Source organism: Aotus nancymaae, unplaced genomic scaffold (assembly GCF_030222135.1).
Source record: "Aotus nancymaae isolate 86718 unplaced genomic scaffold, 86718_ANA_hifiasm-v0.15.2.pri h1tg000049l, whole genome shotgun sequence".
In the NCBI taxonomy this organism is placed as follows: Eukaryota; Metazoa; Chordata; class Mammalia; order Primates; family Aotidae; genus Aotus; species Aotus nancymaae.
Genome location: NW_026988463.1, coordinates 22,566,562 through 22,591,343, shown reverse-complemented (window position 1 = coordinate 22,591,343; position 24,782 = coordinate 22,566,562). Strand labels below are relative to the sequence as shown.

General features: G+C 46.9%; 1 long non-coding RNA gene across 2 annotated transcripts; it reads left to right on the top strand.

Moving 5' to 3' along the window:
- The first annotated feature begins 109 nt into the window (after positions 1–109).
- Positions 110–6,401, top strand: LOC135269041 (uncharacterized). 2 transcript variants are annotated; one of them, XR_010337376.1, is made up of 3 exons: positions 110–480; positions 3,273–3,689; positions 6,159–6,401. It is a non-coding gene; the product is annotated as an uncharacterized LOC135269041 (long non-coding RNA). The 2 variants fall into 2 exon arrangements; XR_010337375.1 differs by lacking the exon at positions 110–480 and having other exon boundaries at positions 2,903–3,689.
- The last annotated feature ends 18,381 nt before the right edge of the window (positions 6,402–24,782 follow it).

The following is a 24,782-nucleotide window of genomic DNA, read 5'->3' as shown; positions in this document are numbered from 1 at the left end:
GCTAATGCTAGGTTTTCTTAGTGATAGTAAGTGCTTGGTGCAGGCCAGGCCCAGTGGCTCATGCCTGTAATCCCAGCACTTTGGGAGGCTGAGGCAGGTGGATCACCTGAGGTTAGGCATTTGAGACCAGCCTGCCCAACATGGTGAAATCCCATCTCTACTAAAAATACAAAATTAGCTGGGCACAGTGGTGTGCACCTGTTATCCCAGCTACTCAGGAGGCTGAGGCAGGAGAATCATTTGAACTGGGGAGGTGGAGGTTGCAGTTAGCTGAGACTCTTGTCAAAAAAAAAAAAACAAGTAAATGCATGGTCCAATATTCTTTCCTCTGTCTTGAAGGAGATGTCCTGCTGTGTCCCAGACCACTAGGCTGCAAGGGAAACTTCACCAATGTGACAGGTTCCTGGATCTTTGTAGAATTTATCTACCATCCTGAGGAACACCACAGTGTTGAGATATTTTCCACTTCCTGCTCACCAGGTCTGACTGACATAGTGCCATCAATATTGTGGATGTTCTGTGGGAGACCCAGAAGGTCAAGGCCCCCTTGGGACTATGTTGTAACAGAGAGCAGGAGAGTTAGTGTAGGTCGGGGCTAGAGCTCAGATATGTACAACTGTCTGTCTCAAGTGAATTGAACTGCTTGAGATCTGCCTATCTGATAGGGATTGAAAAGAGCTCGTCTGGCTGGGCACAATGGCTTATGCCTATAATCCTAGCACTTTTGGAGGCTAAAATGGGAAGGAATGCAGGTGAGACGAGCCTGGGCAACATGGCAAGACCCCATCTCTACAAAAATAAATAAATACATAAAATGATTAGCCACATGTGATGGTGTGTGCCTGTAGTCCCAGCTACTCAGGAGGCTGAGGTGGAAGAATCACTTGAACCTGGGAGGTTGAGGCTGCAGTGAGTCGTGATCATGCCACTGTACTCCAGCCTTGCTGGAAAAGCTAGACCTTGTCTCGAAAAAGAATAATAATAATAAAAAGAATAGAACTTGTCTGCCAAATCAATAGCTGCATGTTCAGTGCAGGAGCTGTGTTGATTTGTCCTGGTGAAGATTTCCAAAGAGCAAGAGGCAGATGCTGAAGATTTTGATTAGGGGAGTGATAATTACATTTGCATTGTAAAGGGCCACTTGGGATTCTGTGTGGGGAAGAGTTTGGAGAAGAGGGCAAGAATAGATGCAGTAAGACCTCATGTTTTATATTCCTCACATATTTGCACCCAGCTAGCTTGGCCGGCAGAGCATGAGGCTCTGATAACACACACACAGACACACACACACACACACACACACACACACACACACACATACACACATGCATTTGGAGTTGTTGGCCTGGTGGGCTTAGGTCTATTTCCTAAGGTGAGGGAATAGGAGCTAGGGTTGATCGGATGCGTCTGTTAAGGTGATTAACATGAGCTACTGTAACAAGTGGTCCCCACAAAGCTCAGTGTTCTACACAACAAACATTTATTTCTTACAATGTAAGAACGAATGCGGGTCGTTCAGGGACCACTGCTATGAACTGAATGGTGCTCCCCTCACCTCAAGTCAAAGTTGAAGCCCTGACCTCCAGTGTGATGGAATTTAGAGATGGTGCCTTTGGGAGCTAATTAGCTTTAGAGGAAGTCACCACGGTGGCATCTTCATGATTGGATTAGTGATCACGACTCACTGCAGACTCAACCTCCCAAGGTCAGGAGTTGACTAGAAGCCTGGATTACCGGATGCAGAGTCTCACATTGCTGGGTTTAGACCTCCTGATCTCCACCTATTTAAAGCTATCTAAAGTCTTTATTGGTCCCTCAAATGGAGTAGGATAATAGTGGAAACTTGTATTTTTCCTTGAGCAACACCTGTTTTCATTTTTTTTTCTGCTTTAAGAAATTTTCTTTTCCTTTGAAGAGCTACTCCTCGGTGACTCTCAGTCCATGCAGCTTTAGTGGTACTGAGCACAGTCCCCTGGTTCCAGGGTTAGGAGTGGCAGCCAAGCCTGGCCAGTCAGAGTCACTGCCATGGTTAGCAGATGGACCCATGATTCTGCTGGAACTCATAAGATTCAGGCATGTCATGAGAGAATGTGAACCATCATGAGAGAATGTGAACCAGAAGAAAAGTCGTCAGGTGTGGAATTTTTGCTGAAATCATTGGGCAAAAGTCCCCTTTCTAAGTCAGTTAGTTCAATACAGCACTTTTCTTTTTCTTCTTTTCAGATCTGTCAGCAGGAAGTATGTACAGCATTCTTCTTTTCTTTTTCTTTTTATTTTGAGGAGCCTCACTCTGTTGCCCAGGCTGGAGTGCAGTGGCACAATCTCGGCTCACTGCAACCTCCACCTCCCAGGTTCAAGTGATTCTCCTGCCTCAGCCTCCCAAGTAGCTGGGACTACAGGTGCATGCCACCACGCCCATCTAATTTTTTTTGTATTTTTAGTAGAGATAGGGTTTCACCGTGTTAGCCAGGATGGTCTCAAACTCCTGAGCTTGTGATCCTACTGCCTTGGCCTCCCAAAGTGCTGGAATTACAGGTGTGAGCCACTGTGCTCAGCCTCATTTTTTTGTAGTGCTCCTTGCAGAGCAAGGCTATCCCACAGGCAGTGTGCCCAGAATAGCCTGCATAGCATATTTCAAATTGCGAGTTGTGACCCATTAATGGGTTGTTATACAATTTGGTAATTATAATCAACATTGGGCCAAGCGCGGTGGCTCATGCCTGTAAACCCAGCACTTTGGGAGCCGAGGCAGACAGATCGCTTAAGGTCAGGAATTCGAGACCAGCCTGGCCAACATAGTGAAACTCCCTCTCTTCCAAACACTACAAAATTTAGCCAGGCATGATAGTGTGCACCTGAAGTCCCAGCTACTTGAGAGGCTGAGGTGGGAGAATCACTTGAATCTGGGAGGCAGAGGTTGCAGTGAGCCAAGATTGAGCTCATGCACTCTAGCCTGTGTGACAGAGTGAGACACTGTCTCAAAAAAAAAAAAAAATATATATATATATATATAAATCAACATTTAACAAACAACGCAGTATAGAGTAGAATTAACAGGGTGCATCATATATAGTAAGGATAAATATTGTTTTGGGAAATTTATATTTATATGAATGGATACTGGGTCATGATGTAAATGACATCATGGGTTGAGTTGCGATGGAAATGATTTGAAAGACACAAGACACATCTCTTGGATGTAGTGGTTGACTCTCAAAAATTCATTAGCCCTGGATAATCATCTTAATCATAACAATCTATTTTCTTGGCAGTGATCAGTTCAAGAATGGACAAGTTGAAATCAATTTGGGCCAAGGAAATACACAGAAAGTCTTGCTAGGAGCTTCAGAAAAGAATGCTTTAATATGTCTAAGCCAGATGGAGGATGAAGCTGGTGCTGTGAATGGGCAGAGTAAAGAGACGGAATGAAGATTCACCTTGGTGCAGATGAATCAACTGAGCTGAAAGCCCAGCCCACCTCTGGACTCTGTCTCTGGGTGCTGTCTATCTTGTTGAGTCAGCTTTTTGGTTGAGTCTCCAAAAAGCGTCTTAACTGGTAGAGGTCCCGTAGGATTTAGACCTGGGGCTGCTTGGGGTCATCTGCGCCACTTCATAGGGACAGCCTGCCTTCCATAGAAGCCAGCACAGAAAAACTGAACTAAGAGGTTTACAAAGACACATTCCCAAAGGTACTTTTTGGGACACCCGATCCAGTAGTGCCTGGCATATTCAGTAACTTGAGCCTATAAACCCACCCACTGTATTTTTCTTTCTTTCTTTCTTTCTTTTTTTTTGAGATGGAGTCTCCTTCTGTTGCCAGGCTGGAGTGCAGTGGTGTGACCTTGGCTCACTGCAACCTTTCTCTCTTGGGTTCAAGTGATTCTCCTGCCTCAGCCTCCCAAGTAGCTGGGACTATAGGCGCGTGTCACCACACCCAGCTAATTTTAGTAGAGACAGGGTTTCACCATTTTGGCCAGGATGGTTTTGATCTCTTGACCTCGTGATCTGCCCACCTTGGCCTCCCAAAGTGCTGAGATTGCAGGCGTGAGCCACCATGCCCAGCCATTACCTTCTCTATTTTTAAGCCAAGCGGTACTCTTGAAGTGCTGAGATTACAGGTGTGAGCTACCACGCCCGGCTGCTCCCCTCTCTATTTTAAGCCAATTTGCACTGAGGTTCTGCAACTTGGAACCAAAGAGTCCTGATTCTTTTTCTTTTTTTCTCATTTTGAGACAGAGTTTTGCTCTGTCGCCCAGACTGGAGTGCAGTGGCACAATCTCAGCTCACTTCAATCTCCACCTCCTAGGTTCAAGTGATCCTCCTGCCTCAGCCTCCTGAGTAGCTGGGACCAGAAAAACATGCCACCATGCCTGGCTAATTTTTGTATTTTTAGTAGACAGGGTTTTACCATGTTGGCCAGGCTGGGCTCAAACTCCTGACCTCAGGTGATCCACCCACCTTAGCCTTCTAAAGTGCTGGGATTACAGGTGTGAGCCACTGTACAGGGTTAAAGAGGACTGACTCTTATGTGCTTGAGCCGGAACATGAGACAGTGAAATTGCTCCCACTTAGGAATGGAAAGAGCAGCAAAAACAGGAAACTAAGCAGGCTGTGATGGAAATATTCTGACTTGACTTAGCAATTTGTTGGCACATACGATTGGTAGAAAAATCACTTAAAGATCTGCTGTTGAAACAAATTAGAGTTGGCTCAGAGCCAGGTAGCATAACATAAGAATCAGATAGGCTGAGTGGTGGCACATGCCTGCAATCCCATCACTTTGAGAGGCCAAGCAGGAGGATCACTTGAGGCCAGGAGTTTGAGAACAGCCTGGGCAACATCGTGAGGACCTATCTCTATAAAAAATAATTTAAATAAGTTAATGAGGCATAGTGGTGCACAAATGTAGTCTCAGCTACTTGGAAGGTCAAGGTTGCAGTGAGTTACAATTGTGCCACCGGACTCCAGTCTGAGTGATAGGGCAAGATCCTGTTTGTTTGTTTTTTTCTTTTTAAAAAAAAGCCAGGCATGGTGGCTTACACTTGTAATCCCAGCACCTTGGGAGACTGAGGTGGGTCTATACCTGAGGTCAGGAGTTCGTGACCAGCCTGACCAACATGGTGAAACCCTGTCTCTACTAAAAACACAAAAATTAGCCAGGTGTAGTGGCACATGCCTATAATCCCAGCTACTTGGGAAGCTGAGGCAGGAGAATCACTTGAACCCGGGAGGTGGAGGTTGTGGTGAGCTGAGACTGCGCCATTGCACTCCAGCCTGAGCAACAAAAGAGAAACTCTGTCCCAAAAAAAAAAAAAAAAAAAGAATCTGGTGGACTTAGGGGGAATATGGGGTGGCATAGCAGATAGTCAATGCCCCACCCAAATCCCTGCACACTCACTGTCCCCTTACATGCTGACTGCATCCTGCTGTGAGTAACTGTATCTGTCAGTTTGAGTATTTTCTCTTAGATTATGAGTGCTGGGGAACTGATGTCCTGGAAGCAGCCATTGATAACACGGATGGGAGTTGAAAGACAAATACCCTACTCCCTGTTCCTCAGCAAGAAAGGATCACCCTAAGAGTGTTTATTTTATTTTTATTTATTTATTGTTTAGACAAGGTCTTGTACTATGGCCCAGACTGGAGTACAGTGGTGCAATCACAGCTCACTGCAACCTTGACCTCCTGGGCTTGAGTGATCCTCCCACCTCAGCCTCTAGAATAGATGGGACTACAGGCGAGTGCCACTGCACCAGCCTTATTTCTTCTTTTTTTTTTTGGGTAGAGATGTGGTCTCTCTGTGTTGCCCAAGCTGGATTCGATCTCCTGCACTCAGGGGATCCACACATCTAGGCCTCCCCAAGTGCTGGGATTGCAGGCATGACCCATCACACCTGGCTTGAGACTGTTTTAGACTGTCTTCTAGATGTACCAAGTGGGATTAGCCTCAAGTGCCCTTTCTTTGCGTCTTTCCCCCTGTCTTACCTCCCGTTAGGGACTGAACTGTGTGCTCCCCTCCCAATTTACACGTTGAAGCCTCAACCCCCAGTGCCTCAGAATGTGACTGCATTTGGAATTAGGGCTTTTCAAGAGGTGAATAAGCTAAAATGAGGCTGTATGTGTGGGCTCTAATCCAATCTGACTATTGTCCTTAACAGAAGAGGAGATCAGGACACGGAAGCGACACCAGGCAGGTGCGTGCACAGACAGACAACCATGTGAAAAGACAGCAGGAGGTCAGCCATAGAGAGAGGCCTCCAAGGAAACCAACCCTGCCAGCAGCTTGATCTTGAACTTCCAGCCTCCAGAACTGTGAGAAAGTATATTCCTGTTGTTGAAGTCACCCACTCTATGGCATTTTGTTTTGGCAGTTTTAGCAGAGTAATACACTTCTCCATTTCCCTGCAGTGCCTCCTGGGGTCAATTCTCAGATAAATGATTTGCACTTAAATCTTTATCTTAGGGGCCAGGCGCGAGGCACTTTGGGAGGATGAGGCAGGCAGATCACCTGGGGTCAGGAGTTCAAGAGAAGCCTGACCAACATGGTGAAACCCTATCTTATATGTAAATTATAAAATTTAGCTGGGTGTGGTGGCACATGCCTGTAATCCCAGTTAATCAGGAGGCTGAGGCAGGAGAATCACTTGAACCCAGGAGGCAGAGGTTGCAGTGAACTGAGATTGTGCCACTGCACTACAGCCTGGGTGACAGAGTGATTCCTTTTTTTAAAAAAAAAAAATCTCAGGAACCTGACTCTTAGATCAGCAATGCATAGGCAAGTACGTGGAACCACTTGGAACTTTGAACAACAGTGCCCAAAAGCGCAGTGGTTAAAAGTGTGAGGTTGCATGCTGGTATGTACCTATAGTCCCAACTATCTGGGAGGCTGAGACAGGAGGACTGGTTGAGCCCAAGAGTCTGAGGCTGCCATGAGCTATGATTGTGCCACTGTACTCTAGTTGGGGCAACAGAGAAAGACCCCATCCTTAAGATAAAAATTAAGGGAAAAGAAAAGAGGGCTCAGTGACTTACACCTGGGATTCCACATTTTGGGAGGCCAAGATGGGAAGGTTGTTTGGTTCCAAAAGTTCAAGACCAGCCTGGGCAACACAGTGAGACCTCATCTCTACAAAACATTAAAAAAAAAGAAAATTTAAAAAAAAAAAAAAAACCAGGCATGGTGGTGTGCACCTGCAGTCTCAGATTCTTGGGGGTCTGAGGTGGGTGGATCGCTTGAGCCTGGGAGATTGAGGCTGCAGTGAGTCATAATTGTGCCACTTCACTTCAGCTTGGGTGACAGAGCAAGATCTTATCTCATTAAAAAAAAAAAAAAAAGAAAAGAAAGGAAAAGAAAAAAAGTGTGAAATTTGGAGTCAGGCAGAACTAGACTTAGGCTCTGGATCTGTAGTTGGGGTAAAATTAAGCCCTAGTATCCCCATCTTTGCTGAATTTCTAGTCCAGGACTTAGGGGGCACCAACCAGGCCAGGCGCAATGGCTCACAACTGTAATCGCAGCATTTTGGGAGACCTGAGGCAGATGGAGCACTTGAGATCAGGAGTTTGAGATCAGCCTGGCCAACATGGTGAAATCCTGTTGTACTAAAAATATAAAAATTAGCTGGACATGGTGGTGTGTGCCTGTAGTCCCAGCTACTCGGGAGGCTGAGGCATGAGAATTGATTGAACCTGGGAGGCAGAGGTTGCAGTGAGCCAAGATTGCGCCACTGCACTCCAGCCTGGGTGACACAGCAAGACTCTGTCTCAAAACAGAATTAAAAAAATAAAAATAAATAAAAAAGAGCAGCCACCCAGAAATGAGCTGGCAGTCCTAGTGTCATAGTAAAAAGATCATTTGTCTGGGCAGCAGGGACCTCAGTTCTGGTAGCAACCGATTAATCTCCAAGCTTCTTGAGGGCAGGGCAGGGATCTTGTGTGTTTTGCTTTCCATTTATTTCCAGCATCCAGCACCATGCTGAGGACTGAGTGATAAATTAGCATTGAATGAAGGATGGAGTATAATTTTGGGCTAGGCCATTCAGCACTGCAGCTTCTAGGTGTGAGAAGTGGCTGCAATAACCTTTGTCACAGGATGTGTGTGTTGTTTCAATGATGTAAGGGAAGGGCTTTATCCACTGGATAACCTGTGTGGATGCAATGTGATGGTTTTCTCCAGCCAGACGCCATGCCTCATGGATAAAGAAGAAGGCTCTGAGGCCAGACAGGGTTGGGTTAAGACCCTAACCCTGCCACTTGCAATCTGTGTGGACTTCAACGACCTGGTTAAATTCAGCATCTAGTAAGCTCTCAATAAAAGCTACTTAATGAAGTGGCCTGCCCTGGCGGGGATTTCCCTTTGCCACACTTGAGTGTCTCCTGCCAGGTTTCTACTGTTTTCTGTTTGCCCACTAGAGGTCAGGCTAACCCCAAAGTTCAAAGCTCCTAAACCCAGCCCAAAGCATGATTTCTAAAGTGTCCAAGCAGGGCGCGGTGGCTCGTGCCCGTAGTAATCTCAGCACTTTGGGAGGCTGAGGTGGGAGGATCACTTGAGCCCAGGAGTTCCTGACCAGCCTGGGCAACAAAGTGAGACCCAGGTCTTTACAAAAAATATGAAAAAATTAGCCAGCTATTGTCCCAGCTACCTGGGAGGCTGAGCTGGGAGGATCACTTGAGCCCCGGAAGTTGATTCTGGCTGCAGTGAGCCGTGATTGTGCCACTTCACTCTAACCCGGGAAACAGCGTGAGACCCAGCCTCAAAAAAAAAAAGTGTCAGGAGGAGAAGATGACTTAAGCTGTGAAACTGCACTGGTCATACACACACATCTTCCAAGGCTACTCTCTGCCCTTCTCAACTAACCCCTGGATTTTATCACTAGATGAAGATGATGGAGATTTCCACTGAGGGCAAATATATTGAGCTACTTCTGAGAAATCATCAGGGAACACAGGACACAAAAGAAAGGGAAAGCCAGAGGTAATAATAACAATTTGTGAGTATTGACGACATATTGGGAACTTAAATAGTTTTACACTTACTGACTGATTTCATGATTGTAACACTCTATGGAGTAGATACAATTAGTTTCATGTTATAGATGAAAAGCCGTCACAGGGATGTAGCACCGGGCTCTTCATCACAGTGTGATGCTGAGATTAGCAAGAGCCTGACCGCCATTAGGGACCAGCTGATTTATTTCAGGCCTAGGATCTATGAAATACAAAAGGCTTTGAGCATTTCCCAGGTGCAGATATTTTTGTGGTTGTTGTTTTTTGTTGTTTTGAGATGGAGTCTCGCTCCGTTGCCCAGGCTGGAATGCAGTGGTGTGATCTCGGCTTACTGTAAATGCCGCCTCCTGGGTTCAGGTGATTCTCTTGCCTCAACCTCCTGAGTAGCTGGAATTAGAGGCACATGCCACCATTCCTGGCTAATTTTTGTATTTTTAGTAGAGATGAGCTTTCACCACGTTGGACAGGCTGGTCTCGAACTTCTGCCCTCAGGTGATCTGCCTGCCTCGGCCTCCCATAGTGCTGGGCTTATAGGCATGAGCCACCGTGTGGATGATTTTGGTCTTTGAGACACATCTTTTGGATTTATTGAACCAGGGAGAAAACTCTCCTTCTCCCTCCTTCATTTATCTCTGTCTGTGGCTCGTTGGGGGTCACACAGACATGGGTTCAAATCTTGGCACTGCTGTTTGCCAGCCCTGTGGCCTGGGTAAGTATGCACTTTGCTGAGCTTCAGTTTCCTCCACTGTAAAATGAGAATTTTTCTCACAGGCCACTCTCCAATCTCTGACTCCTCTTCTGTCTCGTCTGGAATGTGAATTCCTGGAGGAAAGTCTCCTTCTTGGCCAGGCACAGTGGCTCACACCTGTAATCCTAGCACTTTGGGAGGCTGAGGTAGGAGGATCACTTGAGCCCAGGAGTTCGAGACCAGCCTGGGCAATATATCTGCAAAATTAAAAAAAATAGCCATATATGGTGGCATGCACGTGTAGTCCAAGCTACTCAGGAGGCTGAGGCAGGAGGCTGATTGAGCCCAGGAATTTGAGGCTGCAGTGAGCTATGATTGTGCCACTGCACTCCAGCCTGGGAGACCCACTCTAGAAAGAAAGGAAGGGAGGAAGGGAGGAAGGGAGGGAGGGAGGGACGGAGGGAGGGATGGAGGAAGGGAGGGAGGGAGGGACAGAGGGAGGGATGGAGGAAGGGAGGGAGGGAGGGAGTGAGGGAGGGAGGGAGGGATGGAGGAAGGGAGGGAGGGAGGGAGTGAGGGAGGGAGGAAGGGAGGAAGGGAGGAAGGGAGGGAGGGATGGAGGAAGGGAGGGAGGGAAGGGAGGGAAGGAAGGAAAGTAATTTTTAGTGTCTAGAACAGCCTGGCATATATTAGATGCTTAAGAAATAAATGCTGATGGCTGCCTGATGCTTCCCACTGAATGTCCCTTAAAGTGTAAGTGGTCCCTTTTCTAGGACTTCAATCATTTGCTAATGACTGTCAAGCAGTCATTCATTCATGAATGCATGCGTTCATTCCTGAACACTTGTGCATTAGGGGCTGGGTGTGGTGGCTCACACCTGTAATCCCAGCACTTTGGGAGCCAAGGCAGGCAAATCACTTGAGGTCAGGAGTTACAGACCAGTCTGGCCAACATAGCAAAACCCTGCCTCTACTGAAAATACAAAAATTAACTGGGTATGGTGGCATATGCCTGTAATCCCAGCTACTTGGGAGGCCGAGGCAGGAGAATCGCTTAAACCTGGGAGGTGGAGGTTGCAGTGAGCTGAGATTGTGCCACTGCACTCCAGCCTGGGTGATAGAGCTAAATTCCACCTCAAAAAAAAAAAAAAAAAAAAAAAGGAATTAGGAGCCTGCTCTTGAGAGCTTCAAGTCCAGGATGAGACAAGCTGGCCATTATGGAGTTCCAGCCTCAACAGTCCCACCTTGGCTGGCCCTACCAACTGTGTGTGTGTGTGTGTGTTGTATATTTGATCCTTGCCCATTTAGAAGTGGAACTCACTGTGGCTGCGCCATGCTCTTCTCTGATTCTCCAGACTGAGGATCAGGTGCTGTATTAGTCCATTATATCACTGCTTTAAAAAAAAAAAAACCTGAAACTGAGTAATTTATCAAGAAAAGAGGTTTAATTGTTTCATGGTTCTGTAGGCTCTACAAGAAGCATGGCTGGGGAAGCCTCAGGAAACTTACAGTCATGGCAGAAGGGGAAGCAGGCACCTCTTACATGGCTGGAGGAGGAGGAGGAGAGAGAGGTGGGAGGTGCCACACTTTAAACAACCAGATCTCATGCTGGGCATGGTGGCTCACACCTGTAATCCCAGCACTTTGGGAGGCCAAGGCAGGTGGATTGCCTGAGGTCAGGAGTTTGAGATCAGCCTGGCCAACATGGCAAAACCCTGTTTCTTTCTTTCTTTCTTTTTTAATAGAGACAGGGTCTCGCTATGTTGCCCAGGCTGGAGTGCAGTGGCTATTTATAGACGCAGCCCCACTACTGATCAGTACGGGAGTTTTGACCTGCTCTGTTTCCAACCTGGGCCGGTTCACCCTTCCCGGGAGGTCACCATATTGATGCCGAACTTAGTGCAGACACCTGATCGGCATAGTACACTACAGCCCAGACCTCCTGGGCTCAAGCAATCCTCCCACCTCAGCCTCCCGAGTAGCTAGGACTACGGGCATGCACCACTGCGCCCAGTGAAACCCTGTTTCTATAAAAATACAGACACACACAAAAAATTAGCTGAATGTGGTGGTGGATGCCTGTAATCCCAGCTACTCGGGAGGCTGAGGCAAGAGAATCGCTTGAACCCAGGAGGCAGAGGTTGCAGTGAGCTGAGATCATGCCACTGCGGTCTAGCCTAGGCGATTGAGGAAGATTCTGTCTCAAACAAAACAAAACAAACAAAAACAAACAACCAGATCTCATGAGCACTCATGAACAGCACCCAGAGGGAAATCCACCCCATGATCCAATCACCTACCACCAGGCCCTGGCTCCCACATTGGGGATTACAATTTGGCATGAGATTTGTGTGGGTATGTGAACCTAAACCATTTTAGGGGCATAATTCAAAACTCCTGGGGCTATGATGGGTCATGCCTGTAATCCCAACACTTTGGGAGGCAGAGGAGGGAGGATCGCTTGAGACCAGGAGTTTGAGACCAGCCTGGACAACATAGTGGGACGCCATCTCTGCAAAAAGTGAAAAAATAAAAAATTATCCAGGTATATTGGTGCACGCCTGTAGTCCCAGCTACTTGAGAGGCTGAGGTGGGAGGATGGCTCGAGTCCAGGAGGTTGAGGCTGCAGTGAGCAAAGGTGGTGCCATTGCATTCCAGCCCGGGCGGCAGAGGGAGACGCTGAGTCAAAACAACAACAACGACAACAAGAACAACACAACACAACACAAAAACTCTGGTTTTCTTTTATATGGTTGGAGCAGAAGTTGGGGAGGTGGTGTGTGTGTGTGTGTGTGTGTGTGTGTGTGTATGTGTGTAAATCTTTTTTTTTGGTAAGCACACATTTGCACAACCCAATATACACATCATGCTTGCTTCTCTTTTCTTGGGGTTAAGTCCCAGCGTGACCAACCTCAGGCAGGTCTTTTCTTCTCTGTGGGCCTCATTTTCCTTATCTGCTAAATGAGGCTGATGGATACAGTGCTTTCCAAGGTACCTTTCCACAATAACATATTCTCAACCAGTGTGCATATTCCCCTCCTAGGGACACGTTTCTTGCATCTTTCCCTCACACGTGGCCCTGCATGCACACACAGACACAGAGCTGCAGTGTGTGCACATCTGTTCCACACTCTGTCCCTGCAAGGCTTCCCACCCTGGGCTATCTGGACTAGTAAGGAATGAAACAAGGAACGGAGGGTCCGAGTCATGGTGGTGTCGGTGAGGGAGGCAGAGTCCCAAAGGGATTTAGGAGGTTCTCACCCTTAGGAGGTTCTGGGGAAGGAGGTCTGGGTCACATTCTTATGACCAGGGCCAGGCACTCTTTGAACTGGGAGATATGGGGAAGCAGTACTTCTGAACCCTCTCTGGACCCAGCTTCACTCCCACAAGCTGTGCAAATCACTTCTTAGTTTTTTTTTTTTGTTTTTTTTTTTTAATTTAGAGACCAGGTGTATTAGTCCATTCTCACACTATAAAGAAATAACTGAGACTGGGTAACTTACAAAGAAAAAAGGTTTAATTGGCTCATGGTTTTGCAGGCTCTACAGGGCATGGCTGGGGAGGTCTCAGGAAACTTACAATCACGGTGGAAGGTGAAGGGAAAGCAGTTTCTTCTTATATGGTTGAAGCAGGAGGAAGTGAGGGAGGTGCTGCACACTTTTAAATGACCAGATCTGGTGGTAACTCACTACCATGAGAACAGCACCCAACGGGAAATCCGCCCCCACGAGCCAGTCACCTCCCACCAGGCCCCAGCATGAGATTTGGGTGGGAATGCAGACCCACACCATGTCACCAGGTCCTGCTCTGTTGCCCAGGCTGGAGTGCAGTGGCGCGATCGTAGCTCATTGCAGCCTCACACTCTCCGACGCAGCGATCCTCCCACCTTAGCCTCTGAAGTAGCTGGGACGACAGGCATGCACCACCACGTCCAGCTAATTCTCAGTATTTTTGAAAGCATGGGTAGCAGTGCGTGTGTGGGAGTAAGGAAGGGTGCAGCGGGCTGGTGTTCCCCTCTGTTCCTTTTCCACGGGAGAAATTGAGCTGGGTGTGTCTAATCCCAGCTTGCCAGCGGAGGGTGCTTCTGTTCCGTAACTCCACCACCCTGGCCTTTGTGAGCCGCGTGCAATTTCTTTTCCCAAAGGTAGACCTAGGAGCAGGTTCTTTTTTGCTTAAAGTGAGGGAGCCTTCAACACAGACCACAGCCAACACAGATCGGGCATAGTGGTGGGCACCTGTAGTCTCAGCCATCAGGAGGCTGAGGTGGGAGGATTGCTTGAGCCCAGGAGGTCGAGTCCAGTCTGAGCAACATAGGGAGACCCCATCGCTTAAAAAACAAAAAAACCACCAGCCCGGGCAACATGGTGAAACAAAAAAAACACTGTCTCTACTAAAAATACAAAAATTAGCCGGGCATGGTGGTGTATGCCTGTAGTCTCAGCTGCTAGGGAGGCTGAGGCAAGAGAATCACTTGAACCTAGGAGGCAGAGGTTACAGTGAGCTGAGATCATGCCACTGCACTCCAGCATGCATAACAAAGCCAGGCTGTCTCAAAACAAAACAAAACAAAACAAAACCACCCCAAAACCGAGCAAACAGAAACAAAAACAAAACAAAAAAATACTCACAAGGTTTAGCTGCTGCCCACCTTCCTTTGATGGTGGAGTGGTGATTGAGAGGAGAGAGGGAATCATTTCTTGCCTATGGGATAATAGGGAATGCAAATTCTTACCCCTTGACTTGAGTTGGGTTCTCTAGCAGCAGATCCTAAGATGGAAACCAAGAATTCTCAGGAGGGGATGAGTGAGGAAGCAGGATAAAACAGTGCAGAAAGCTCACTAATGCTGCAGGAAGCAAATAACAACACAAAGCTGGTCCCCACTTAAGGCTAAGGGGCTGGCCCCATTCCCATGGGTCATTGTCTGAGGTCTGATCCTAGGAAGTGTGGGGGCCAGCATCTCCTAGTGGTTCCTGTCTGGCCAGGGGCTGTGTATTACTTTGCAAGGCTGCTGAAACAAAGTACCACCACCTGAATGGCTTAAACCACAGACTTTTATTTCCTCCTAGTTTTGGAGGCTGGAAGTCCAAGTTCAAGGTGCCAGCATGTTGGTGCTTTCTGAGGGTCACCAGGGAGAATCTGTTCCATGCCTTTCCCTCAGCCTTCGGTGGTTTGCTGGCAATCTTTGGTTTTGCTTGGCTTGTAGAAGCATTACTTCAATCTCTGTCTTCTTTTTTGAGGCAGGGTCTTGTTCTGTCACGCAGGTTGGAGTGCAGTGGTGCAATCATGGCTCACTGCAACCTCCACCTCCCAGGCTCAAGCAATCCTCCTCTGCCTCCCAAGCAGCTGGGACCACAAGCATGAGCCATCATGCCCAGCTAATTTTTTGTATTTTTGGTAGAGTTGGAGTTTCACTATGTTGCCCAGGCTGGTCTTAAACTCCTGAGCTCGAGTGATCCACCCACCTCAGTCTCCCAAAGTACTGGGATTACAATTGTGAGCCAACGTGCCTGGCTCTCTGCCTTCATTTTTACCTGGCATTGTGTGTGTGTGTGTGTGTGTGTGTCCAAATATTTCCTTTTTATAAGGACAGTGGTGGTTCTAATCTGCTTGCATTACTATAAAGGAATACCCGAGGCTGGGTAATTTATAAAGACTAGAGATTAATTTGGCTTACACTTCTGCAGGCTGTACAGAGAGCATGGCATTAGTGCTTTGCTGAGGCCTCAGGATGCTTCCATTCATGGCAGAAGGCCAAGGGGGAGCTGGTGTGTGCAGAGATCACATGGTGAGAGAGGAAGCAAAGAGGAAGGGAAGAGCTGGGCTCTTTATAACACTCACTTCTCACCTTCTTATTATTGGGAGGAGGGCACCATTCGTGAGGGATCCGCCCCCATGACTCAAACATCTCCCATTAGGCCCCGCCTCCAAAACGGGTGGTGGGGGGCAGGGATCACATTTCAACATGAGATTTGGAGGGGACAGATATCCAAACTATATCAGAGGTTATATTGGATCAGGGCCCTAATGACCTAATGATACCATTTAAGTTAATTAGCTCTTTAAAGGGCTTCTTTCCAAATAAGGTCACATTCTAAGATATTGAGGGTTAGTACTTTAATGTTGGAATTTTAGGGTCATGCAATCAATTCAACCCATACCAGGCAGTGCTCTAGAGAGGAAACAGCTGTGAGTCATTAGCAGCCAGTGCTCTGGGTATCTGGGGATGGATGCACTGGCTGGGAAGTGGGTCCCTCTGAGGCACCTACAGCACGCACTACACCAGTGGTTCTCAAAGTGTGACCCCTGGGCCAGCAGCAACAGCCTCCCCTGGGAATTTGCTCGGAATGCAAAGTCTTGGGCCCTCATCTAGACCTTACTGAATCGGAAACTCGGGATGGTGCCTCTCAATCTGTCATGATTCCAATGCATACCAACATTGGAGAACTGCTGCAATATACCACTTGGGTCACTGAACAACAAATGCTGATGGCAGAGAAAGGCAGTGAGCCTTGATCCCGGAGGCTTGAGGGTCCTCAGGGAACACAGGACTGCCGCACTGCATAACTCTATGGAGCACCATTCCAGTGGCAGTCCAGGTCAGTGGCACTCACAGAGCACAAGTCTGAAAAATGCAATTGAGTACAGTTGCATGGTGCACCCCTGGAGAGGTGCAGCTCCACCATGGAGCCAGGCCTGGTCTATTCTGTTAAGGGGAGAATGCTGCAGTGCTTTCTAGCAGGGCTAGAAAGTCTAATCAGGGCCAGGTATGGTGGCTCACCCCTGTAATCCCAGTGCTTTGGGAGACCGAAGTGGGAGATGGCTTGAGTTCAAGACCAGCCTGGGCAGCATGGTGACCCTCTCCTCCATCTCTATGAAAAATGAAAAAATTATCCACGCATGGTGGTGCATGGCTGTAGTCCCAGCTACTTGGGAGGTTGAGGCAGGAGGATCACTTGAGCCCAGGAGTTCCAGGCTGCAGTGAGCTAAGGTTGCACCACTGTACTCCAGCCTGGGTGACAGAGTAAGATGCAGTCTCAAAAAAAAAAAAAAGTAAAGACAAAAATACCCAGAGGAAGCATGCCACGTGTATGCCCCGATCATTGCTTGAGGTCCATCTGACCTACTCCATGATGTGAAATGACACAGAGTGAGGACCCCCTTTAACAGGGGCCTGTGGATCCTAAGAATGGAAATAAAGAAAAATCCTGAGCTCCTTCAAGGGAAATTCCAGGTACCTAGCTAGCCCTGAGAACAGTAAGTAACTTCTTGAACAAGAAAGGCAATGTTGGTCTGAAACAATAGCCAAGGAAGTTAGAGTCAGGAGATATTTGCTTTCCCTACAGAAGCTAAAGATAACAACTCAACCAAGGTCCCTGAATTGTGTTTCAGATGCTGGCACATAGACCCCAGGTAAGAGAGAAGACTCAACTCTAACCACCACCTCTGTTCTAAGTTTCTTTTGAGGGGCTTGGAGAAAGTCACTCCCTGTTGGTCTGAGTGACACAGGCGCTAAAAAGAAGTTATCTAGGCAGATAGTGAGGGTAAGGAAGTCCTCGGCTACATTTCCCTTTTAACAAAAAGCAGCCCTCAAGTCATTTTATTTTGTAACAAAGAGCAGCCTGTAAAATCGAGCTGCAGACATAGATAAGCAGGCTGGAAGCTTGCAAGGGTGAATACTGGCAACTGTGCCAATAGGAAAAGATGGTGGTATACACACGTAATCCCAGTTACTCAGGAGGCTAAGGCAGGAGAATCGCTTGAGCCTGGGAGGTGGAGGATGCAGTGAGCTGAGATCATGCCACTGCACTCCAGCCTGAGCGACAGAGCTAGACTCCATCTTAAAAATAAACAAATACAAATATTAGCTGGGTGTGGTGGTGGGCACCTGTAATCCCAGCTACTCCGGAGGCTGAGACACAAGAATCACTTAATCCTGGGGTCGTGGGGTGGGTGGAGGTTGCAGTGAGCTGAGATTGTGCCACTATACTCCAGCAGCTTGAGCAAAGAGCGAGACTCCATCCCCCTCCCCCCCAAAAAAGAGAGAAGAGAAACAAGAAAATTGTCATGGGTGTACAGAGCCTCGCTCTGTCTCCCAGGCTGGAGTACAGATCATAGCTCACTGCAGCCTCAGCCTCCTGGGCTGAATCCATCCTCCCACCTCAGCCAGCTAATTTTTTATTTTTTTTATTATTTTGAGACGAAGTCTCAAAATTTTTAAATGTTTTGTAGAGACAGGTCTTGCTATGTTGTCCAGGCTGCTCTCTAACTTCTGGCCTCAAGTGATCTGTCCTCCTTGGTCTCTCAAAGTGCTGGGATTACAGGCATGAGCCGCTGTGCCTGGCCTCATATTTATTTATTTGTTTGTTTGTTTACTTACGTATTTATTTTTTTGAGACGGAGTCTCACTCTGTCATCCAGGCTGGAGTGTGGTGGTGCAATCTCAACTCACTGCAGCTGCCACCTCCAGGGTTCAAGTGATTCTCCTGCCACAGCCTCCCGAATAGCTGGGACTACAGGTGTGTGCCACACTTGGCTAATTTTTGTATTTTTGGTGGAGATGGGGTTTTGCCACGTTGGCCAGACTGGTCTCAAACACCTGAGCTCAGGCAATCTGCCCACCTCTGCCTCTCAAAGTGCTAGAGCTACAGGGATGAGGTACCATGCCCAGCTATTTATAGAGACAGAGTTTCACCATTTTGCCTAGGCTCACCTTAAACTGGGCTCAAGCGGTCTCCCACCTTGGCATCCCAAAGTGCTGGGACTACAGGTATGATCCACCGTGCCTGGCCTTGCTTTACCTTTCTAATGTGGCTAGCAGAAAGTTTAAAATTGCATGTGTGGTTCACGTGACATTTCTTTTAGGTAGCACTCCCCTGGAGGAACAGTGTATCCCAAAAGGGCAGAGCTGGGCTGGCCACAGAGTCTTCAACCCCTTCCCCAAGACTTGAGGCTGACAAGAAGTAGAACAAAGTAAAGGTGGAGGAGATGAAAAATGAGATACAGAGAAATGGGTCTGATATAGTCCATCTTTCTCTCTCTTTTTAAAAAATACAGACTGAGTCTTACTATGTTGAGACTGAGGCTGGTCTCAAACTCCTGACCTCAAACATGCCCGGCCATCTCTTTTTATTTTTAATTGTGATAAGAACACTAGGGGCCAGGTGCAGTGGCTCACACCTGTAATCCCAGCACTTTGGGAGGCCAAAGCAGAGGATTTCGTGAGGCCAAGAGTTCAAGACCAGCCAGGGCAACATAGCAAGACCCCCATCTCTTAAAAAAAAAAATTCCAAAGAAAAAAGAACACAACTTGAGATCTCCTCTTTTAACAGATTTTAAAAAGTGTCTAATACATTCCTGTATTAGGTAAATGTCATACGGCAGATTTCTGGAGCTTATTCATCTTGCTTGACTGGAACTTTTTGCCCATTGATTAGTAACTCCCCATTTCTCCCTCCTCCAGTCCCTAGCAACCACCATTCCACTCTTTGATTCCATGCACTTGACTATTTTAGATCCCTCCTATAAGTGGAATCATGCTCAGTACTCCTCTGACACCCTTTCCCGCTCACTCCTTCCCACCCTGTCCTCCAGGCAACGCAACATGAGTCACCTACCCATTGCCTTAGGGAGAAAGTTGTCACCATAAAACCAGAGAACAATGGAAGCAAATGCTTAGTTTTTAAAATTAAAAGTCAGAGACAAAATCAAAGACAAAAATCAAACGTCCAGACTGGGTAAAACACCCTTGATATATCAGTGTAGTGTGGGTAAAAAAAAAATTTAATAAAAACCCACAGGCTTCATCCGTTTCCAAAATCAAGAAGGGACCCTGGGGCAGAGTTGAACTGGGAACAAAAAAACCCAACTTTTGTATTTTTAGTAGAGACAGGGTTTCACCATGTTGGCCAGGATGGTCTTGATCTCCTGATCTCGTGATGCAGCCGCGTTGGCCTCCCAAAGTGCTGGGATTACAGGTGTGAGCCACTGCGCCTGGCCAATTTTTGTATTTTTAACAGAAACAATGTTTTGCCATGGTGGCCAGGCTGATCTCAAACTTCTGACCTCAAGTGAACTGCCTGCCTCAGCCTCCCAAAGAGTTGGGATTACAGGCGTGAGCCACTGCATCCAGCTGACAATTTTCATAATGTTTTATTTAACCCAATATGACTGAACTATTGTTACTTCAACGTGTTATCAATATGAAACATCATTACTTTCTTTTTCCATACTATATTTTAAAAACTACTGGGGCAGGCTGGGCGTGGTGGCTCACACCTCTAATCCTAGCACTTTGGGAGGCTGAGGTGAGTGGATCACCTGAGGTCAGGAGTTCAAGACCAGCCTGGCCATCAGGGTGAAACCCCATCTTTAAAAAAAAAAAAAAAAAAGGCGCGGTGGCTCACGCCTGTAATCCCAGCACTTTGGGAGGCCAAGGCGGGTGGATCACGAGGTCAAGAGATCGAGACCATCCTGGTCAACATGGTGAAACCCCGTCTCTACTAAAAATACAAAAAATTAACTGGGCATGGTGGCACGTGCCTGTAATCCCAGCTACTCAGGAGACTGAGGCAGGAGAATTGCCTGAACCCAGGAGGCGGAGGTTGCGGTGAGCCGAGATCGCGCCATTGCACTCCAGCCTGGGTAACAAGAGTGAAACTCCATCTCAAAAAAAAAAAAAAATACTACTGGGGCGTAATTCATACTAATGATCCTGTCTTAATGCAGATTCACCACATTTCAAGTGCCTGATGGCCACATGTGCCCAGTGGATACTGCAGTGACAGTGGAGCTCTAGAGCTCTGAGCCTCTGTGTTCTGGGGTGACTTCACTCCTGTGACTAATGTCAGAGGATGGCTATAAGGCCCAGGGCGATTTGTGTCCAGCTCCAACTTAATCTCTCCTGGGGAAATGAGCTTTGTTCTCTTTTAGTGGAGAATCTGTCCTGGATTTTCCCATTGTGGGATGTTTTCTAGAGCACAGATGCTCATGTTGTTCTAAAAAATTGGAGTTCTTCACCTGGCAAGTAACAAAGACTCTTTATAGGGATGTAGGTTTGAATCAATAGGAGTTTTATTATGTGACACAAGTAAGGAGAACATTGGGAGTATTCTCCAAAGCAATGGCTTCCCAAGGGAAAGTGATAGGCGCTTTTTATGGGATGACAGAGAAGGGAGAGGGTGCATCATTGTATGTAGTGGGTTCCCACTTGTGCAGTTGCGGTGAGCCATCATGCCAGTGCATAGGTTGCATGTTAAGGTAATGAAGCTATAGCTCCTTTGAAGGTGGAGACTTTAGCATGGTAATGAGGAATATACACTTGGGTTCATCTATAAAGTGGGAGTCTGCCAGGAGCTGGTTTTAACCAATTAGGTGGCTGCATTCCATATAAGGTTTAGGAAGAAAAAGACTACAGGGCTGAAGGCTATAAAACAGGCTGATTGCTCAAGTTCATTAAATTCCTGTAATCTCTGGAGACCCTCCTGTCTGCTTACATGAAGTCAACCTGACCTGCATGTTAACATGGAGAGCAGAGGATGCTATGTATTCATTTAAAAAATCATGTATTGAATATGTATAAGCTCGAGATTCTGTCTTAGCATGTCTTCAGGGTCCTAGTGGAATGGGGCAAAGCCTCAGTCTTTTTTTTTTTTTTACAGAGTCTCACTCTGTTGCCCAAGCTGGAGTGCACTGGCATGATCTTGGCTCCTTGCAACCTCTGACTCCTGGATTCAAATGATTCTTGTGCCTCAGCCTCCTGAATAGCTAGGATTATAGGCAAGCACCACCATGTCTGGCAATTTTTTTTTGCATTTTGGGTTTTGCCATGTTGGCCAGGCTGGTCTCAAACTCCTGGCCTCAGGTGATCCACCTGCCTCAGCTTCCCAAAGTGCTGGGATTACAGGTGTGAGCCACTGCATCTGGTTTCAGTCTTTAGGATCAAAAGCAAAAGTCCCTGCCCTTGTGGAGCTTTCATTCCTTGGAGGGAAACAGGGAGGACAGGGAGTACAGTTGGGGCTGAGGTGGTGTGCGAAGACCTCTCAATAGTGAGGTGACATTTGAATAAACACAAGAAAGAAGTGAAGGATTGATAAGGGATGGGGAGGAAGCTGACAGGAGTCTGTCTCCTTGGGTTCAGATCCCGGCTTCAGAGACTTCAGTTTCCAACCATGGCATACTGGGAGGGACCAGATCTACCCTCTTGATTTAAACAACTCAAAAACCTGATGACATATGTGAAACAATAATTTTCGGACATTGAACAACAGACAGCACAATACAGAGATCCTGAAAGAAGGGAAATAGCTAAGTCTTGTGATGGCCACAGGCCTTGATGCAGAGAGGAGAAACCCAACAGAACACGACAGTGCCCTTGAGTTGAGAGTCTGGGAAGGCCAAGGCAGAGGGAGTGAGCCACACAGAGAGGATGTTGGAGCTGTTTGGAGGGTTCCCCTTCATTCTTTTGCTGAGTACTGATCAGCATATGCCTGGGAAGAAACTCCCAGAGGCCAGGGACAGACCACCAAGAAGGACCAGCTGGAGCTCACAAAGGATCGGGAATTGTGTTCTTACTGACCAGAAAGACCTCTGTATCAGTCCATTTTTGCATTGCTCCAAAGAAATACCTGAGGCTGGGTAATTTATAAAGAAAAGAGGTTTATTTGGCTCAGGATTATGCAGGCTGTATAAGCATGGCACCAGCCTCTGCTCAGCTTCTGGTGACAGGAAGCTTTCAGTCATGGAGGAAGGTGAGAGGGGAGTAGGTGTGTCACATGGTGAGAGAGGGAGCAAGAGAGAGAGGAGGAGATGCCAGGCCCTTTTGAACAACCAGCTTCTGCATGAACCAGCAGAGCGAGAACTTATTCATTACCATGGGGAGTGCACCAAGCCATTCATGAGGGATCCATGACTCAAACACCTCCACTAGGCCCCACTTTTCAACACTGAGGATTACATTTCAACATTAGATTTGGAGGAAACACATACCCAAACCATATCAACCTCCTAACATATGGGACATTGAGCAGAGTCCTGAGAAGGATATTGTCCCACTGGTGGCTGAATGAACTTTAGAGGCTTTTTTGGAATTGGCTAACAGTCTGAAAAGCAAGCCTCAAAAGCTTCATACTGTTTCCCATAACTTAAATGCATGCTGAAACAAAATCCCTAAATATTTACAGGAATATAAAAAATGTTGGCACTCAGCAATATAGAATTCATAATGTTTGATGTCCAGTAAAAAATGACCAGGCATGCAAAGAAGCAGAAAAATAGGAGCCACGATCATGAAAAAAATCATTCAATAGAAACAGACCCAAAGATGTTACAGATGTTAGAATGAGTAAACAAGGACATTAAAACAGCTGTCAGAAATGTGCTTTATACAGAGAATAGATGCACAGAAAGAGCAGAGACTCCTAAGGGAGGGGCTGGGCCTTCCAGGAGAGAGATGGAGAGGGCTCCCCAGGCCTCAGAGCTGTCTTGAGTCCAGCACCAACCACATGGATTCTTACAATAAGTCCCTATTTTCTTGAGACAGTTGGAGAGGTTTCTGTTCTTTTTTTAATTTTTTTTTTATTTTTGAGACAGAGTTTCGCTCTTGTTACCCAGGCTGGAGTGCAATGGCGCGATCTCGGCTCACCGCAACCTCCGCCTCCTGGGTTCAGGCAATTCTCCTGCCTCAGCCTCCTGAGTAGCTGGGATTACAGGCACACGCCACCGTGCCCAGCTAATTTTTTTGTATTTTTTAGTAGAGACGGGGTTTCACCATGTTGACCAGGATGGTCTCGATCTCTTGACCTCGTGATTCACCCGCCTCTGCCTCCCAAAGTGCTGGAATTACAGGCATGAGCCACCGCGCCCGGCCGGTTTCTGTTCTTATGATCAGCAAATCCTGAATAAAGCCACTTTCAGTTTAGAGAAAGAAAAAAAGAAATATACTCAAGAAGATGGAGGCCTGAGCAAGTTAATGAGAGATATGAGGGATAGAGAAAAAAAGACCCAATTAAATTTCAAGAGATGACAGTACAATGGTGGAGCAAATAGCAGATCAGGCCCTATGAAGGCATAGGCAACGGGAAATATTCAGACATAGAGAAAAAAGACTAAAGAAAAAAAGTCACACACAAACAAAAAGAACAGAGCCAGTGGCTGAGTGCAGTGGCTCATGCCTGTAATTCCAGCACTTTGGGAGACCAAGGCAGGTGGATCACTTGAGGCCAGGAGTTTAAGACCAGCCTGGCCAATGTGGCAAAAACCCTTCTCTACTAAAAAAAAAAAAATGCAAAAATTAGACAGGCATTGTGGTGCATGCCTGTAGTCCCAGCTACTCGAGAGGCTGAGGCAGACGATTATGTGAACCTGGAAGGTGGAGGTTGCAGTGAGCTGAGATTGTGCGACTGCACTCCAGCCTGAGCAACAGAACAAGACTCTGTTTCAACGCCCCTCCACCCCTCAAAAAAGAAAACACCACTACCACCACCACCAACAACAAACAGCCTTGATAAAGTGTGGTCAACACCAAGTGCTCTAATATATGTATAATTGGAGTCCCTGAAGGAGAGGTGAGAAGTAAGGGGGATAGAAAATGTATTTGAAAAAATAACAACTGAATACTTTTCAAATTTGATAAAAAACTATAAACCCACAGTTATGAGAATCTCAAGGGACCCCAAGCAGATCTTGCATCCAACACTTGCTTTGTAACTGTAGGCAAGTTATTACACTGTCTGAGGCCACATTTCCTCATCCGTTGTAATAACAAATCTTATATAGAGCACCCTTGACATAAGTGATTCCATCTTAGAAAAGAAATCCAGGTTACATTTCAAAACATCAAGCCAACAGGGTCCAGATGTTCTCCTAATCAGTAGAGACAACACCCAACGAGATAAGGGCATCACTCTTTACTATCAGTTCCCACCAGAGGACTCAAAGGCCATAAAGTGAGCAGAGCTTTATCAGCTAGACATGGCCATCTTGACAGACCCTGTCTTGCTTTCACTCATGAGCAGCACCTGCCATCGTCCCCGAAGACCCTGCCTAAATCAAGAAGACAATGTCTTGCTCTCCTTGCAAGACATTGACAACCAT